This window comes from Antechinus flavipes, chromosome 3, assembly GCF_016432865.1.
Source record: "Antechinus flavipes isolate AdamAnt ecotype Samford, QLD, Australia chromosome 3, AdamAnt_v2, whole genome shotgun sequence".
Taxonomy (NCBI): domain Eukaryota; kingdom Metazoa; phylum Chordata; class Mammalia; order Dasyuromorphia; family Dasyuridae; genus Antechinus; species Antechinus flavipes.
In genome coordinates, this window is record NC_067400.1 from 138,214,538 (window position 1) to 138,222,184 (window position 7,647).

Sequence of the window (7,647 nt, forward strand, 5' to 3'; positions counted from 1 at the left end):
TGACTAACGTGCTACTATGACTTCCCTTTTACTGATAAGGAAGTAAAGCTGAATTTAAATGATTTCCCAGAAGTCACACAGCCAGGAAATGGATGAACTCAGGTCTTCCTGACTCTAAACCAAGCACTATCCCCTAAGACACCCTATAAGGTAAATGATGCAATCATATTGTATTTACATAGAAATTTATAAATATTGTTTCATTTGTTTCTTCCAATAATCCCCATAAAATAGATAAGGTAGTACAATTACTATTATTCTCATTTTAAAGATGTAGAAAATCAGGCTTAAAAAGATTAAATTACTTTTTGTAAGTCATACAGATAGATAGTAAATAGCAGAACCAATAAGGATTAGAACCTAAACAACTTCCCTAATATAAAGTCCATTTATAAACTATTTCTCAGCACTTGATAACCACTTGGCCATCCTTAAAAAATGACATGAGAAGACTGGGATAGTGAGTTCTCTGTTATCAATTGTTCAAGAAAGTTTGAATTAACAAAGGCTATTCCTCTACCCTTTGTATGGGTTAGAGATCAAAAGAGATGACTTTAAATATGTTTTCCATAACTAAAATTATTTGTTCCATAGCTCACCCAATAATAACATAATTTTTGGTAACATAAGAAAGCTAATTCTGCACTCATGCAAAAAAGGAAAAACTATTTAATTTGATAAATTATCTATAGAGCTCTATGGTGGGTATACAGAAGGAGAGAGAATTATTTCCCGTGGTGGAATGTGGTTTCAAACTTTGTAGATTAAGTGCTTTGCCAATAAGTAGAAAGCTGGACAGGCAGCAAGTTATGATGCAAGGAATACTAGATTTGATGACAGGAGTCTTTGGCAAATTTGGTAAATTATTTATCATCTTTGAACCTTATTTCACTAATGTAAAATATATGTATGTAATACATAGTGAAAAATATGTATGTAATTGTTAAATTGATATAAATTATTTGAAAAGTTTTTAAAGAAAGATTTTATTTTTCTTTCATGTAAAGACATTTTAATGTTTATTTTCTAGATTTTCTTCCCTCTCCTTGAGAAGACAAGCATTTTGATATAGAATATACATGTGTATCCAAGAGCAAGAGATACAAAGAGAAATTCCATTCAAAATAACTGTTGATAGCATAAAATATTTGGGAATCTACCTACCAAAGGAAAGTCAGGAATTATATGAGCAAAATTACAAAAAAGTTTCCACACAAATAAAGTCAGACTTAAATAATTGGAAAAATATTAAGTGCTCTTAGATAGGCCGAGCGAATATAATAAAGATGACAATACTCCCTAAACTATTTATTTAGTGCTATACCAATCAGACTTCCAAGAAAATATTTTAATGATTTAGAAAAAATAACAACAAAATTCATATGGAACAATAAAAAGTCGAGAATCTCAAGGGAATTAATGAAAAAAAAATCAAATAAAGGTGGTCTAGCTGTACCAGATCTAAAATTATATTATAAAGCAGCAGTCACCAAAACCATTTGGTATTGGCTAAGAAATAGATTAGTTGATCAGTGGAAAAGGTTAGGTTCACAAGACAGAGTAGTCAACTATAGCAATCTAGTGTTTGACAAACCCAAAGATTCTAACTTTTGGGATAAGATTTCATTATTTGATAAAAACTTCTGGGATAACTGGAAATTAGTATGGCAGAAATTAGGCAAGGACCCACACTTTAACACCATATACCAAGATAAGATCAAAATGGGTCCATGACCTAGGTATAAAGAATGAGATTATAAATAAATTAGAGGAACATAGGATAGTTTATCTCTCAGACTTGTGGAGGAGAAAGAAATTTGTGACCAAAGATGAACTAGAGACCATTACTGATCACAAAATTGAAAATTTTGATTATATCAAATTAAAAAGCCTTTGTACAAACAGAACGAATGCAAACAAGATTAGTAGGGAAGCAACAAACTGAGAAAACATCTTTACAATTAAAGGTTCTGATACAGGCCTCATTTCCAAAATATATAGAGAACTGACTCAAATTTATAAAAAATCAAGCCATTCTCCAATTGATAAATGGTCAAAGGATATGAACAGACAATTTTCAGATAATGAAATTGAAACTATTACCACTCACATGAACGAGTGTTCCAAATCACTATTGATCAGAGAAATGCAAATTAAGACAACTTTGAGATATCACTACACACCTGTCAGATTGGCTAAGATGACAGGAAAAAATAATGATGAATGTTGGAGGGGATGCGGGAAAACGGGGACACTGATGCATTGTTGGCAGAGTTGTGAATGAATCCAACCATTCTGGAGAACAATCTGGAATTATGCCCAAAAAGTTATCAAACTGTGCATACCCTTTGATCCAGCAGTGTTTCTATTGGGCTTATATCCCAAAGAGGTGCTAAAGAAGGGAAAGGGACCTGTATGTGCCAAAATGTTTGTAGCAGCCCTGTTTGTAGTGGCTAGAAACTGGAAAATGAATGGATGCCCATCAATTGGAGAATGGCTGGGTAAATTGTGGTATATGAATGTTATGGAATATTATTGCTCTGTAAGGAATGACCAGCAGGATGAATACAGAGAGGCTTGGAGAGACCTACATGGACTGATGCTAAGTGAAATGAGCAGAACCAGGAGATCATTATACACTTCGACAACGATATTGTATGAGGATGTATTCTGATGGAAGTGGATTTCTCTGACAAAGAGACCTAACTGAGTTTCAATGGATAAATGATGGACAGAGACAGCTACACCCAGAGAAGGAACACTGGGAAACGAATGTGAACTATTTGCATTTTTGATTTTCTTCCTGAGTTATTTTTACTTTCTGAATCCAATTCTCCCTGTGCAACAGGAGAACTGTTTGGTTCAGCAAATATGTATTATATCTAGGATATACTGCAACATACTTAACATATATAGGACTGCTTGCCATCTTGGGGGGGGGGTGGAGGGAGGGAGGGGAAAAAACGAAACATAAGCGAGTGCAAGGGATAATGTTGTAAAAAATTACCCTGGCATGGATTCTGTCAATACAAAGTTATTATTAAATAAAATAAAATTTAAAATAAAAACAAACAAACAAACAAAAAAGAATATACATGTGTAATTATATAAAACATATTTCCATATTGACTACTTTGCAAAGAGAACAGATACCAAAAAGAAAAAAAACAAACAAGCAAGGAAAATAAAAGAAAAAAAAATAAGTATTCTATGATCTGCATCTAGAATCCATTAGTTCTTTCTCTGGGGAAAAAACAGCTTTGCTCATAAGTTTTTGAAATTGTCTTGTATTACTACATTGCTGAGATTAGCTAAGTCATTCACAGTTGGTCATCATACAATATTGCTATTGCAGTGTATGATTTCTTGGTTCTTTGCTTTTTGTCAATTCATGTAAGTCTCCCCATGTTTTTCTAAAACTACTCTGATCATTTTTTTCCTTATACTTAAGTAGTATTCCATAACAAACATATATGACAACTTGCTCAGCCATTCCCTGATGAATGAACATTCCTTCAACTTTCAATTCTTTGCCACCACAAAAAGAGATGCTACAAATATATTTGTAAAAATGGTCCTTTTCCTTATTTTTTGATCTCTTTGGTATATAAAACCTAGTAGTGGTATTGTTGGGTCAAAAGATATGCAGTTTTATAATCTTTTGGGCATAATTTCAAAGTTTTCCCCAAAATTGATGAATCACTTCACAATTCTTCAATAGTGCATTAGTATTCCAATTTTTCTATATTCTCTTTAACATTTGCCTTTTTTTCCTGAGGCAATTGGGGCTAAGTGACTTGTCCAGGGTCACACAGCCAGGGAGTGGTAAGTGTCTGAGGCCAGATTTGAACTTAGGTCTTCTGACTTCAGAGCTGATGCTCTATCCACTAGCTGCCTCCAAAATTTTCCTTTTATACTTTTATGTCATATTAATCCATCTGATAGGTGATATCTCAGAGTTGTTTTAATTTGCATCTCTAATCAATAGTGATTTATAGTATATTCTTTTTCATATAATTAGAGTTAGCTTTCATTTCTTCTTCGGAATGCTGTCTATATCTGTTTGACCATTTATCAATTAGATAGTAACTCATTCTTATAAATTTGATTCAGTTCTCTATATATTTGAGAAATGAGGCTTTTATGTTTGAAATTTGTCTCAGATTTATTTTGCCAGTGTCTTCTTCTAATTTTGATTGCATTTGTTTTGTTTCTGCAAAAGATTTTTTCATTTATACCATCTATAAAGAGTGATAGCTTCCCCCCCCCCCATTGACTTGTAATTCCTTTAGATTTTTTTTTTTTCTTTTCTTATTGTTATAGTCAGCACTTCTAGTACAAAATTGCATAACAATATCATAATGGGCATCTTTGATTTATTTCCATTAAAGATAATGCTTGGTAATTGTTTTAGATAGATAGATACTACTTATTATTTTAAGGAAAGTTCTATTTATTCCTATGCTTTTTAGAGTTTTTAGTAGGAATGAGTATTGTTTTTTAATTAAAAGTTTTTCTGTATCCAGTGATATAATCATTTAATTTTTAATAATATTTTCCTCAACTACATGTAAAAAAATTTGTTGTTCTTTTATTAAATTTTGAGTACCAAATTCCATCCCTCCTTCCTTCTCTCCCCTCCCTGAGATGGTAAATCATCTGATATAAATTATATTTGTACAATCAAATCATATGTATTTTGTTATTATTATTAACATTATAAGTATTATGATGATAGTATTCCTAATGTTAAGCCAGTCCTGTATTTATGGTACAAATCCCACCTGGTCATAGTCCATGATTTTTGTGATATATTGCTGCAAGGTTATTGGTATTTTATTAAAAAATTGCATCATTATTGTTAAAGATTCATTACAGAAATTTATTCATAATTTTCTTTCTCTATTTTTGCCCTTCTTGATTTAGGTTTCAGGACCATGTTTGTATCAAATATGTAATTTGATAGGATTCATTTTTTGGCTAATTTTAAATCATTTATGTAGTACTGAAATTATTTTCAGTTTTGAATCAATAATCTTGGGAAATTTTTTTAGAACTCTCATTTATGGTGTGTTCATTTTTTTCCCTAAGCTATGGTGCTAGGGTATGGGATTCTTCTGAGAGGGAGTTCAGAGCCACCTCGACCTTTGGTACAAGATACATTTTTTGCCAAGTTGCAGAAATGCCTTTGTTGAACAAGGAGCAATGATTTGTGACCATGGGAATGGGTTTGGTCTGAGGGTCACAGCTAATTGCTTGTAAACAGGAATGCCTCAACAAGGCCTCTCACCTGTGAGCAGATTGCTAAATTGCTAGATTGGCTCTTCTCCCATTGGCAGATATCATACATACACAAAGCCCATGAGCTGCTTCTTTGAATGGTGATTGGGGATTGCCTACTCTTCAGGAACTGATCATGCTTTCAAAAATGTATATCAACAAAGTTGTAGGGTATAATAAACTGGAGCTCTTTTCACACCCTATGAGCCTCCCGTTTCATTCATCTCCTTCTGAGATCGAAGCGCTCAGAGACTTCGGGTTCTTAGGAGGCTGCAACACTATGGTTATTTTTCTATTTCCTCCAGTTAATGTGAGAAATTTAAATTATAGTAAATATTCATCCATTTCATTTAGATTGTCAGATATATTGGCACACAATCAGGGGAAATAGCTCCTAATAATTGCTTTAATTTCATCTTCATTGATGATGAATTCACTCTTTTCATTTTTGATCTTTGCACATTTTAAAGTCTTATACAAACATCAATTGCCACCTGGTGAAAATCATATGAAACTGGTCTTAAAGCCTGAAAATTTTCAGTTCTAAGACGTGCTTTTGACATAAATGGAGGTTTTATGACCTCTGGAAAGCTTCTTAACCTCTAATTGCTTTAGACAGCTTTATAATATTGTTAACTTGTAGGGAAGGTTAAATTAGCAATATTCAGAATATCTTCTACCATCATTCAATTTTATTGTAGTTTAAGAGCATACTTATTTTTGTGTAGCTAAAAATACAATGTATTTAAAAAGATTCTGAGGATTTAATTTTTATTGGTTATATATATTTTGACATCTTAAAAATTGCTAAACTCTTACTCTTTTTAAAAGTTTTTTTTTTTTTTTTAATTAATGCCTTCTATTTTATTTTACATTGATATAACCCTATGTATCCTGCCTTCCTTTCTTCTTAGGGAACCTTTCTATATAATAGCATTTTTAAGATTCAAAAGAAGAAAAAGGTATGAAAATCATGATGGACATAATGAAAAAAGTCTAAAAATATAGGTGATTCTTAAGAATACAGAAGTGGAGTACAGATGGAAAATTCTGCATACACTTTCAGATGACATCATTGTATTTACTATTTTGGTTTGTTATTTAAGATTTTAAAGTAATCTGTAAATGTACATGATATAAAAACAAAGCATCAATAGGACTTTAAAAAACAAAGACAAAATCAAACAAATCCTATCCTTAATAATGTGGTACTTATCCATCTATATCTATCTATCTATCTATCTATCTATCTATCTATCTATCTATACACACACACAACCACACACATATATGTATGTATATACATACATATATACACATATATATGTGAGTATATATATAACATATATATATACATAAACACATACACACACACATATATATATATATGAGTATACATAAACGAGACATTAAAATATATCCCTAAAATCTTTCTCACTTATCTCCAAGAAAGACTGTGATTCTTTGCTGAAGGAAGTAGAAAATGAGACCATCAAACTAGTCATTTTATATTCATCTGAAAGAGAGGGGTACCAGAGTAGAACTAGAACTCTCTATATTTCCTAAATATTGGTTGTCTAAGAGTATTCAAAAAACCATTTTCCTAATGACCATTCATTAAATGGGAAGTATAATTCAATCTTATGTCAACATGTTTGATTCCTTCCCACCAAGTGAAAATTACACACACACACACACACACACAAAATCTATTTCAAATAGTAAATTGAAAGTAAATCTGTTTATCGGAACAGATACTAAGCAAAAATATGAGTTCTATACATCCGAATATGACATAAAATAGATAAGTGAATGTGCTCTTTAGAAAGGAGGAAAATACAATCTCACTCAACTAAGAGACCAAAAAAAAGCCCTAATTTGCTTAAGGGGAAATTCCTGAAAGTCTCTAGGAATGGGAATTGGAAATCAGATACATATAGAGGCATTGCTTTATCTGACATGTTTAACACTGAAAAAGTCTTTTCATTCTTTTTGGACCTTGCCCCAAAGTGAATCTGGAACCATGCATATCTCATTAAGAACTGATAGTGAATATCTTTCCTATTCAAAGTTCTCACATTAATCTACATACTCACAAAATCATGCAGGATTGAGTTGCTATTATCTCTAATCAAACCAAAATTATGTTCTGAAAGCATCATACTATACAGCTCACACCAGCTTTTATGGGAATCAACAAATATGCATATGAATAAATACAAAATAATCTAAAGAAGTAGAACTAAAAACTAGAAGAATAATATAAATTTGAATAAAGGAGAGAAGCCTTGGGGAAGCCAAAAATTCTACGAAGTACAGAGAAAAAGAAAGTGGACTTTGGTTATGAACTCTTTCAAAGACATGAAG